Below are 9,613 nucleotides of genomic sequence, written 5' to 3'. Positions count from 1 at the left end.
GTGGAACAGACCAGATTGGCTAGCCAAAGAAGATTGGAAGAATGCAAATAAAGCAACGCGCGAGAATCCCGACAAGTGGAAGCAACAAAAGGAAGCAGCCAGAGCGCGAGTAGAGGCAGGGAGTTTGCACCACTTGGGGAGCGGCGGGTGGGAATCATTTGAGGCTGATTTCGTAAGTGTTTTCGCATTAATCTCTATGTTTACTAGTTTAGGGTTTATGGGTTTTTAAATTCTAACATAATGGATTCTTTGTATGTTTTGACAGTGGGCGATGACAGGGCGCGATCGCACACCGTAAGAGCATGAGTACGCAGGCAGGAAGGGCTTATAACGCCCTTATAGACATTCTGAGTTCTCGCGGAGGCATGGTTAGTATTAGGGTTTATTCTTTTCTATTTGTGGTATTGTTTTATAAACGTCGCTATATGTTTATACTTACAAAAAGCTGTCTTATTGTTTTTTTTTGCAGAATCCGACAGATACGCTGCTTGGACGCGATGAGACGTTTGATTAGACGACGTCGGTTTAGCCATAACTAGATAGCATTAGTTTCTTTTTGTCATAGCTTATGTATCATGAGACGACTTTTATACGTCTTTTTGAAAACCATATATATTTTTTAAATAATGACATGGTTTGTAACTATCACATTTGCAAAGAATAACAATCAAGTGATTTTGCCTATGTGTACAATTGTCATTGATTTACTTTCATCAATTCACGCTTGTCACTTTGTATTTTTATTTGTCAAACAATACGCACTATGGAGGATGGAGTTAATGGTTATATTGTCTATGGGTGACTATTTTGGGTCTATATCTACCTTTGCACTTTTAGGTAAAGAATATGTATGAAACATTCAATATGGTTGATGGGTGGCAAGGCATTGAATGCCCTGCCACCAAAAAAAATTCCTCTCGGACGTCGCTATATAAGGCTCTGCAGCGTCGCTATAGATGGCTCTGCAGCGTCGCTATTATTGTCGCTATAGGTGTCGCTATATAGCGACGTTTATAGCGATGCATATAGAGACTGGCATAGCGACACTTATAGAGACGTCCCCGTATCAACGCTAGTAGCGACGCTCTTAGCGATGCCGGGGGTTATAAAAACCCAGTGTATTTCTGTCACTAAAAGCGTGACAAGAGCACACAACCTCTTGTAGTGTTATGGATCTATCTCAACACGAGGCCAATGGTAAAGGGGTCCAAATGAGAGATGGTATGTCAAAGAGCAAGGCTAGCTAATGGAGCTTAAAGACCTTAGGGTTAGCTTCATGAAAGACCTTCAAAGGTTAGTGTTAGAAGTCCTTAGTGTTAGAATTCCTTTGACCTTAGGTAAGCTAGGGATGTGCTTGAGGTGGGAACCTGGCCCAATCTTGAGGTGCTTATCGTACTTGCTGACTAAGGTGCTTGAGGTGCTTGTCGTACTTGCTGACTAAGGTGCTTGAGGTTCTTTCCGTGCGTGCTGACTAAGGTGCTTGAGGTGCTCCATGACTAAGGTGCTTGAGGGGTTAAAATGTTGAAAAAGTCAATGCATATCCTTACACAAGGGGGGGTGAGCCCTCATTGTAGGAGCTAGAGAGAGAACACACACACCCTCACTCAAGGCAAGCTTGGTACAAACAAATCATTTAGGAAACTTGTCAAGATCCTCTTCATGTTGCCCTCATGGTATGTCTAAAGCCTATTGGTTGGCCTCCCAAGGGGTCCAATGACAATTTAGTTAGTTTAATTAATTATTCTTGCATTTATCAAGTCCTCTCTCTCAAAGGGGAAAGGGAGACACTTGTCCCAAGCCTACCCTTGTTGCTTGATATGCACTAAGCATGTGATTGGCCAGGCTTGAGGAGGTCCAATCAAGTGCAAGATAGTGCTAGAAGAGGGGGTCAACCAAAGCAAGGAGGGGGCTAGCTTGGGCGGTATACTCCCCCCCCCCCCCCCCCCCCCCCCCCCCCCCCCCCCAACACACACACGCACGCACGCACACACACACACTCATTGTGTGAGGTGCAAAGTGCAAGAGCTCCATCTCCTTCTCCAAGCTTGTAGAGAAGTTGAGATCCTACACCAACACTCTTGGCTATGGAATGCAAATCCAACCAGAGCCATGCTTCAATGCTTAAGCTTGCCATCTTCTCCATCTTCATTACCATGCTATTATGTATGCCAAGCAAGAAGAGTGATGATGATTGAGGAGCTATTTCGTTCTCCTATGAATGTTTCTTCTTCCTCTTCCCTACCCTCATTCCCCAGTAGCTCTCTCCACGTTTGAAGGTGTTTGAGGCCTTGGGACTGAGGCCGGGGATGGTTAATGCTTTCTACAAAGTCTATGTTATGCTCGTGATGCATGAAGCTTTCCATCTTCATTGCAACACCTAGGTCTCAAGGAACACAAAGATTGCATTGTACCAAGTTTCTCTTGATTGGAGAACCTATAATACAAAAGCCTATTGGAGAGGGGACCGACTCCACATATATCCGGTCCTCAACTATTGTCAAGTTCTCCAAACTCTCTCTCTTGAAAAAGTATTGTCCATGCCAAGTTTATTAAGTATTATGGTTATGTTGCTACCGCCAATTAAGTTCACCCTCTATGTTCTCAAAGTAGTTCCACAAAAATGCTCACTCTAATTCTCGCAATTCCGCTATTCTCAAAGTTCATAGGCCATTTCCATTACAGAAGATCTATTTATGAGTTGTAATTCTTTCATAATCTTTGTAAAGGCCCATGTAGGCCATACACTAGCCATTTAGAAAGCCCTAGGTCTAAAAGACAATAACCTAAGTATGAAAGGGAGGCTTATCTTTTGGGAAAAGAAAGAACTCTATGTATACATACGCTCAAGCGGCCAAGTAGGTGAAACTTGTAATTATCGTATCTAATGATTGGGTAATCCTATTTCAATTTCAATGCTTTTTCATTCAAGTGTAAGCATTTCAAGTTTTGTCGAGGTTTACGATTACGGGTGTGCAACCCTAATCTTTAGTTTTGAGTGCTTGACTCACTGTTTTTTGACATTTTGACCATATGAGAGTGTTACTAGATTGTAGGGCGACTTGTTTGGGTTGTTTTGTTGTAGTTTTTGTGATCTGATACATGATGGATCATGATTTTGGTACCTTGTTGAATTGCAAGAAAACTTTGTAGACATGTCTCCTTAGACATAATATAGCTTCCCTTGAAGTTTCATGATGATGTGAGTTTGTTTAGTCATCGGAATGGCATGATGACCGAGAGTGGTGAGATGGGACATAGAAATATTTTTTAATCAGTGAGTTGGTGATTTACTTGTTGAGTTGATGTATTTTCTTGTTAGGTTCACTTCTTGATGTTCAAACCCTCAAAGAGTCTTTGTGCCTCATCTGAGTCACTTCCTTGAGTATTGATATTATCATGTTAGTGTCAGATAGCTATGCTACAAATGTCCCTCATGGCGACCCGCTAACATTGGTGCCGTTGTCGGGAATGATCCTTGGATGGTGAGTGACCTAGTGTGTATTTATAACTTTCATTGTCCAAAGATTTGTCTTTCCATTCCATTTACACTAGCAACAAAGTAGCGGGGATTTAGTACTTGATAGAGTCTAGAAGTTGTGGACTTCATAGACCTATTATCGAGAGATAAAGAGAGTTGTGAGTGAGATAGCCAAAAGCATTCCATTCTTCAATTTTTTCATTACTTTTAGAGTGCTTTTTGTTTTTTGTTATGACTATTATTTGCATTTTTTTTTTCATTTTTGTTTCATGTTTCTTTTCAACACTTAGGAGTAGCGTAAGTAGAAATCAGCACCATCAAATTAGCCCAAAAGGATCAGGGTAAAAAGGACTAAAAACCATGTTTAGGCCAAAACCACCATAACTTTGAAATTTACAAAAGTTGATGGTAGAGACCTAAAAGCTGATCAAAACTCAAATAGTTAGTAATCAAGGGCCTTAGAAAACTCACCATGTGCAAAGTTTGAGACCAATTGAAATCAAAATTGCACTGAAATCAAGGAAATTATGGAAAATCACCTAAAACTAGTCCAATTGTTCAAAATTTGGGAAAATTCAACTTTTTGTGATCCAAATCCAAAAAAGTTTGTGGAATAGCTTCCAAATAGTAGAGACTACAAGCTGACCAAGTTTCGTGTTAAGATGAGGTCAACAACATGGATCGCAATCCATGTACCTCATCATAGAGTTTGGATGAGAATTGAGCAGTGATAGGTAGCTAAGACTTAGAAAAACACTTTTCCCAAAAGAGACATTTGCAAGAAAGTTAAAACAATGTCCAAAAGGGCCAAAAACAAAAGATTGCCAAAAACCGCTTAAACAACTTTCAAAACAATTTCAAATGCAAAAAGATTTGAGATATAGCTTGTAGACATAGAGTGTGACAAGCTCTGTGGAGAGCAAGTCTAGAAGTGGTGGAACATGGATCACGATCCATGTACCCCAACCTTAAAAATTGGTGAAAATACAGAGCCTATAGTTGACCTTGTCTACATACTGTCAAAATTTGATAGAGGAACATGGATCACAATCCATGTACCTCTTGATCATGGGGGTATTCGACTTGATGAACCTATAGAAATACTTGAGTACATATTTTATCTCAAATTTGAGCTAAAAATTCCCTCTAGAGACCAAGATACAAGCAAAAATTCCTATCTCCAGGTCTTGAGACTGTTTTGAGTGCTGTTACACTCCACCCAAATTGCTCTAACTTTTGCTAGACAACTCCAAATTGAGTCAAGTAAAGCCAAGATCTTTTCCAAGTGATTATACACCTCATTGGGAACCCCACTAGCCCTTATAAACCTCAACTCAAATACGTGTGCATGGAGATACAAGAGCAAAAATTGACGAAGACCTATAAAAGAAGCCTCCGGATCATCAAACCCAATGTGAGATTCATCAAAACCAACAAATCCATGAGAGTTCTGATAGATTAGGCTCATGAGGGATTGTCTAGGTTCACAAACAAGGATCAACATAACTTCTATAAGTGTGTAGAACCCAAGGTGGGAGAGTTGCTATACCATAAGAACCTCTATGTATCACATATACACATGCCTAAGGAGTGCAAGTTTTGATGGTAGAAATGGACGAGAGTACAAACTTGTTGATTCAATTGACCCAGAAAGATATACATACAAGGGTACTCCAATCTCTACATACTTTTAGTTGAGTGTGAGTGCATCAATGAGATCAGATTTCCAAAAATGATGCCAAAGCATTTATCAAAGAGGATTCCACTAGGATTTTCTCCAAGACAAGAAGAGAGAGCGAGAGAGGACTTTGCAAGGGACCCCAAATTGGTCAGATTGATGATTAAACCACAACAATTGAGACCATATCAAGTTCCAAATGTGTCAAGACAAAGTAAAATGGGTCAAGGGATCCATATGCTCATGTTTCACTCTTCAAACAACTTTTGAGAGTTGAACAGATTGCCAATTTCCACACACAGTACAAGGGATTTGGGCTGACATTGGAGGGAATGACCTTGATGTGGTTCCAACCACTGAACAAAGGTGATTTTCTAGACATATAATAACTCTTGCAAGCGTTTGCAGAGGAGTTCTCTAAAAGGGGAATAGAGCACAACACGGTGTCTAAGATTCATACTTTCAAGAAAAGAGAGAATGAGAAAGTAAAGAAAGCATTGCTTCAATTCAAACAATACCTTGAGAGATGTCCAACATGAGAAATACCACAAGATGAGAGGTTCTCAATTCTCTTTATAGAGGGCTTTAAAAATGAGACTCTAAAAAAAGATATGTACCTAAAAGCATGTATCACATTTGAGCAAGTCAAGAAAGAAGCTTTGTACCTTGTAGACAACTGCAAAGCTTATGGTGAGATTACAAAAATCTACGATAAGAAATGTCTCCTCATCTTCTAATGAAAACAATATGATATGAGTTGCTCAACCTCAACCAATGCCCAATCTAGATGATCTAGCAAAAGAAGTAGCACGACGTAGTTCCTTGTGAGTTGACATACTCACTCATCTCCTCAGATAGGCCATCACAAAATTATTGCTTTTGTTTCATAAATTCTACAATGGTTTTGAGATGTAACTCCTGAAACTTATCCTTATACTTTTGAATAGACTAATATGGGGCCATCTTCAAGCTTAGCCATTCCGTGAGGACTTTGTCTTTGGCATCACTTGCAAGGAATTTCTTTGTAATAGCAATCCTCAAAGCTTTCCAGGTCTTTGGAGCTTCATCTTGACTATGTAGGTTTGCCCACCGGTGAACGGGCTGACTTTTGGAAATGCATGGAAACATTTTGAAGCTTTTAGGATTCCAAGAAATCTTCATCTCCAAAAGTCATGTTAAAGTGTTTGATAAAGGCCAACACTTTATCAGTTGCTCCAAAGGTTCCATCATAGGTAAGGAAGCTGATTCTTTCCTCCCTCTTTGAATTTCTTCAACTTACATGACCTCTTCCATGCCGCATAACTCCTCCATTTACCTCTTCTCTTTTGAGATGGTGACAGGTTTCTTCACTTCCTCTTGCTGGGATTTCTTTCTCCCTTCATTTTGAATGAGAGGGAGTATTTGATAACTTCACCTTCTTTTTGGGAGGACTAGGTGACCTCCATGCTCACGGTCTTGTCGGGGTAGTGCCACTTTCGTACCTCTCCCTTGAAAGATGAGGTCGCACTTCTTCTTCTCAAACAATTTGCCTTGGAGGTCCTTCTCGTATCTCCTCTTCATCACCCAAAGAGATTCCTCTTTTGAAGTCTTGCTAGGGGGCCTCACAAGAATTATGTCTTCTTGGGCACTTAAAGGAAATTGGGCTTGAATTTGGCTTGTATCTCCGCTTGTAAATAGGGTTTCCCATTGCTTCTTGAAACTTGTCACAATGTAGTTGACAACTCTGCAACCATCATTAAATGTTATACCATGAACCAAATCTAAGTTGTCAGTATTGATTACATTCTCTTGATTATGTTGGGCCGTGATTGAATTTCCTTGTATGTGTATTCTAGCTCTTTCCTTGGCACTTCCAAAACTTTGGGTACTACTCCTCTTATCCCTTGAAAATTAGCACTTGAGTAACTACACCCGTAGTTTAGAATATTATTAATTGCATAGAGTAGTGGAGTGGGTTTAATAGTGCGAGGGTTGGCACCGGTTTCTATCGAGTGACTAATACCTCAATAATGGTTATGTCATAGGCAAGTCCCAAAAGACTCCATTATTAAGAGCATAGTCCCCCGTATCCTAGAAACATGCATACCAACCAAGATAATAAATCCCATTCCCACTTATCCTATTGCAATGAACAACTCCAGCTTTCATTGATTACTCAAGGACCTCTCTTCTTAGGCAAGAAAATAGAAACTTCAGCTCTCATACCAATGTCAGAGAATCTAACTTTTAGATTTAACAAAAATTAGCTATGAAAGAAGAGAGTTTTCTTTAAGAGAAAGATAGAGGGGAGACTATAGGTTGTGCCGGGCTGATTTCTTTTCACAATTACACATTGAAAACACTAAAACCATTCACATAATTCAAAGAGAGTACCTAATTAAGATTGACAACTCTGGATTTGCTTGGAGCTAATCCCCCCTCCAAAAGGTCTTTGTACTATAATTTTGTCTTGAAGAGAGCTTTGATTACAACACAACTTGTGCTCTTATAGAGCTTTCCTTTGAACTAAGAAGATGATGCTCTTCAAGATTACATGGTCTAACCCTCCTTCCCAAGCCCTAAACACCCTAGTAGGGAGAAAGAATTGTGGGATAAGAGGTAGATGAGGGTGAAAAAAGTATTTTTCAAGCAAGAGGATTGGTAATCTATATATGCTTGCTCATGGACAAGCTCATAGCATAGCATAATAGAATAGTAGAGATGAAGAAGAAGAAACTTTCATTGGAATACAACCACCAAAATAAGTGCTCACAAATCCTGTTGACCAACCAACAAAGATGTCAAACTATATTTACAAACCTAAAAGTTTCCATTACATCAACGAGTGAATCATGACAACATCATGATAGCCAAAAAAATATATGTACACATATTTGGAACCAAAAATTTGTGGAAAATGTATATATCTAGCTAGAAGATATGTATAAATCCAGATTCTCTTGGTCTCCCAACAACTCTTGCACACTGAAAGTGCTCGCTCTCTCTTCTGTTTTACACCACTTCTTTTAGATGAAAAACACAAAATTCTCAGGATAACATTCATTTCCTTCTTGTAGCAAATGCCTCAAATCTAGCAAAGTCCATGAGCGCTCCACTTCTATTTCTTTGAGTTTTGCGTGATTAAGGAACACATTTGTAGATATCATTGAGCGTTCCTCTCTGACATGCTCCATCTCTCTCCAAACTATTTGTTAATGCTTATAACACTTAAATGAGAATGTGATGGAGCTCAAGAGTTTTGATTATGTATTTGAAAGTAGTAGATGAGGTATCAAAAATTACTTGTACCACCTCTTTTCCAATGCATACCTCCTTCTTCAAACATGCTGCTCCAAAAAGTTAATGAAGGAAAGCTTCTGGACATTTAGCAACTAAACATAGTCCTTGTCTTCTTTATTTCTCAACACCTTTGGAATAAATCAACAAAAATGTTTAATGGAACCAACCACTTCAAATGCACTTGTTCAGAGCCAAACGTCACCTTCATGTTGTTCTTAATATCTGTTGCAAGCTTTGTTCTAACTAATTCCATTGTTTGGGTACATGGCACTTCCTACTCTTCGCTTTGAAAGAAAGGGAGAGGATGTCCAACAAACGGCCATATGTTTGGCCTGCTACTACAGGACACTCATAGAGTTTGTTGTAGAAGTATATCTCTTTTATGTTTTGTTGGTTCAACCTATAGACCTCCTCACCCATCTATGCATGCTAAACAACTAGGATACCTATAATACTCTCGATTTGCCCTGCCACTCACAAATGTTTGATAAAAGGAAATATATAAAATAAAATGCTTAAGTTTTTTTTAGCAATAAGTAAAGAACGTATAGAATACAAGCTATCATCTTATGTGTATATCAATACACAAGAGTGTCTTTGCTAACTTGCGGATATGATTCAACAACTAATAGCCCAACTATGTAACAAACTGAAAAAAATTATCAATTTTAGCACATACAAGAAAACATCAAAGCTGAATACATGGACTATGAGCTACTCTTTGATGCCCATATTGAGAAAAGTGTGTTTTTTGACCTGCATACATGATTCAACAACTAACAAGCTAACTAGGCAACAAAAATAAAAAAACCTTATCTAGTTTTAACACATGCAAGCTAGATAACTTCCCATTTTCATTTTACACCATTGATCAAGAGCCCATCTTCCTCAACCTTGCACCATTGTTGGCCCCTTCCTCATCTATGTTTAGCCCTATCCCCATCGGCCTTTTCTACCCATCAAACAAGCATCATAGCTGCATTTTCAATCTAATATTCTTGGATTATCAGCCCCTTTTAAGGTGCAAAAAATATAAAGGCAAGGATGTTGCACTTGATGTAAATAGTGCGAGCAACATCACACCAATTTTACATACTAAAAATTTAGACAAAGTAATAAAAAGCTCTCTTTCTTGCTACATGGTTTTTGTCAAGGAGTCTAAGAAAGATGCATGTGTT

The 9,613-nt window shown here is 39.0% G+C and overlaps 1 pseudogene; it reads right to left on the bottom strand.

The window, feature by feature from the left end:
- Positions 1 to 8,347: 8,347 nt before the first annotated feature.
- LOC147438698 (uncharacterized) lies at positions 8,348 to 8,855 on the bottom strand (annotated as a pseudogene).
- Between the last annotated feature and the right edge of the window lie 758 nt (positions 8,856 to 9,613).

Source organism: Adiantum capillus-veneris, chromosome 16, assembly GCF_014529385.1.
Source record: "Adiantum capillus-veneris isolate H3 chromosome 16, ASM1452938v2, whole genome shotgun sequence".
Taxonomy (NCBI): domain Eukaryota; kingdom Viridiplantae; phylum Streptophyta; class Polypodiopsida; order Polypodiales; family Pteridaceae; genus Adiantum; species Adiantum capillus-veneris.
Note: the sequence above shows the minus strand (reverse complement) of the source record. Positions and strands in the feature narration are given on the sequence as shown.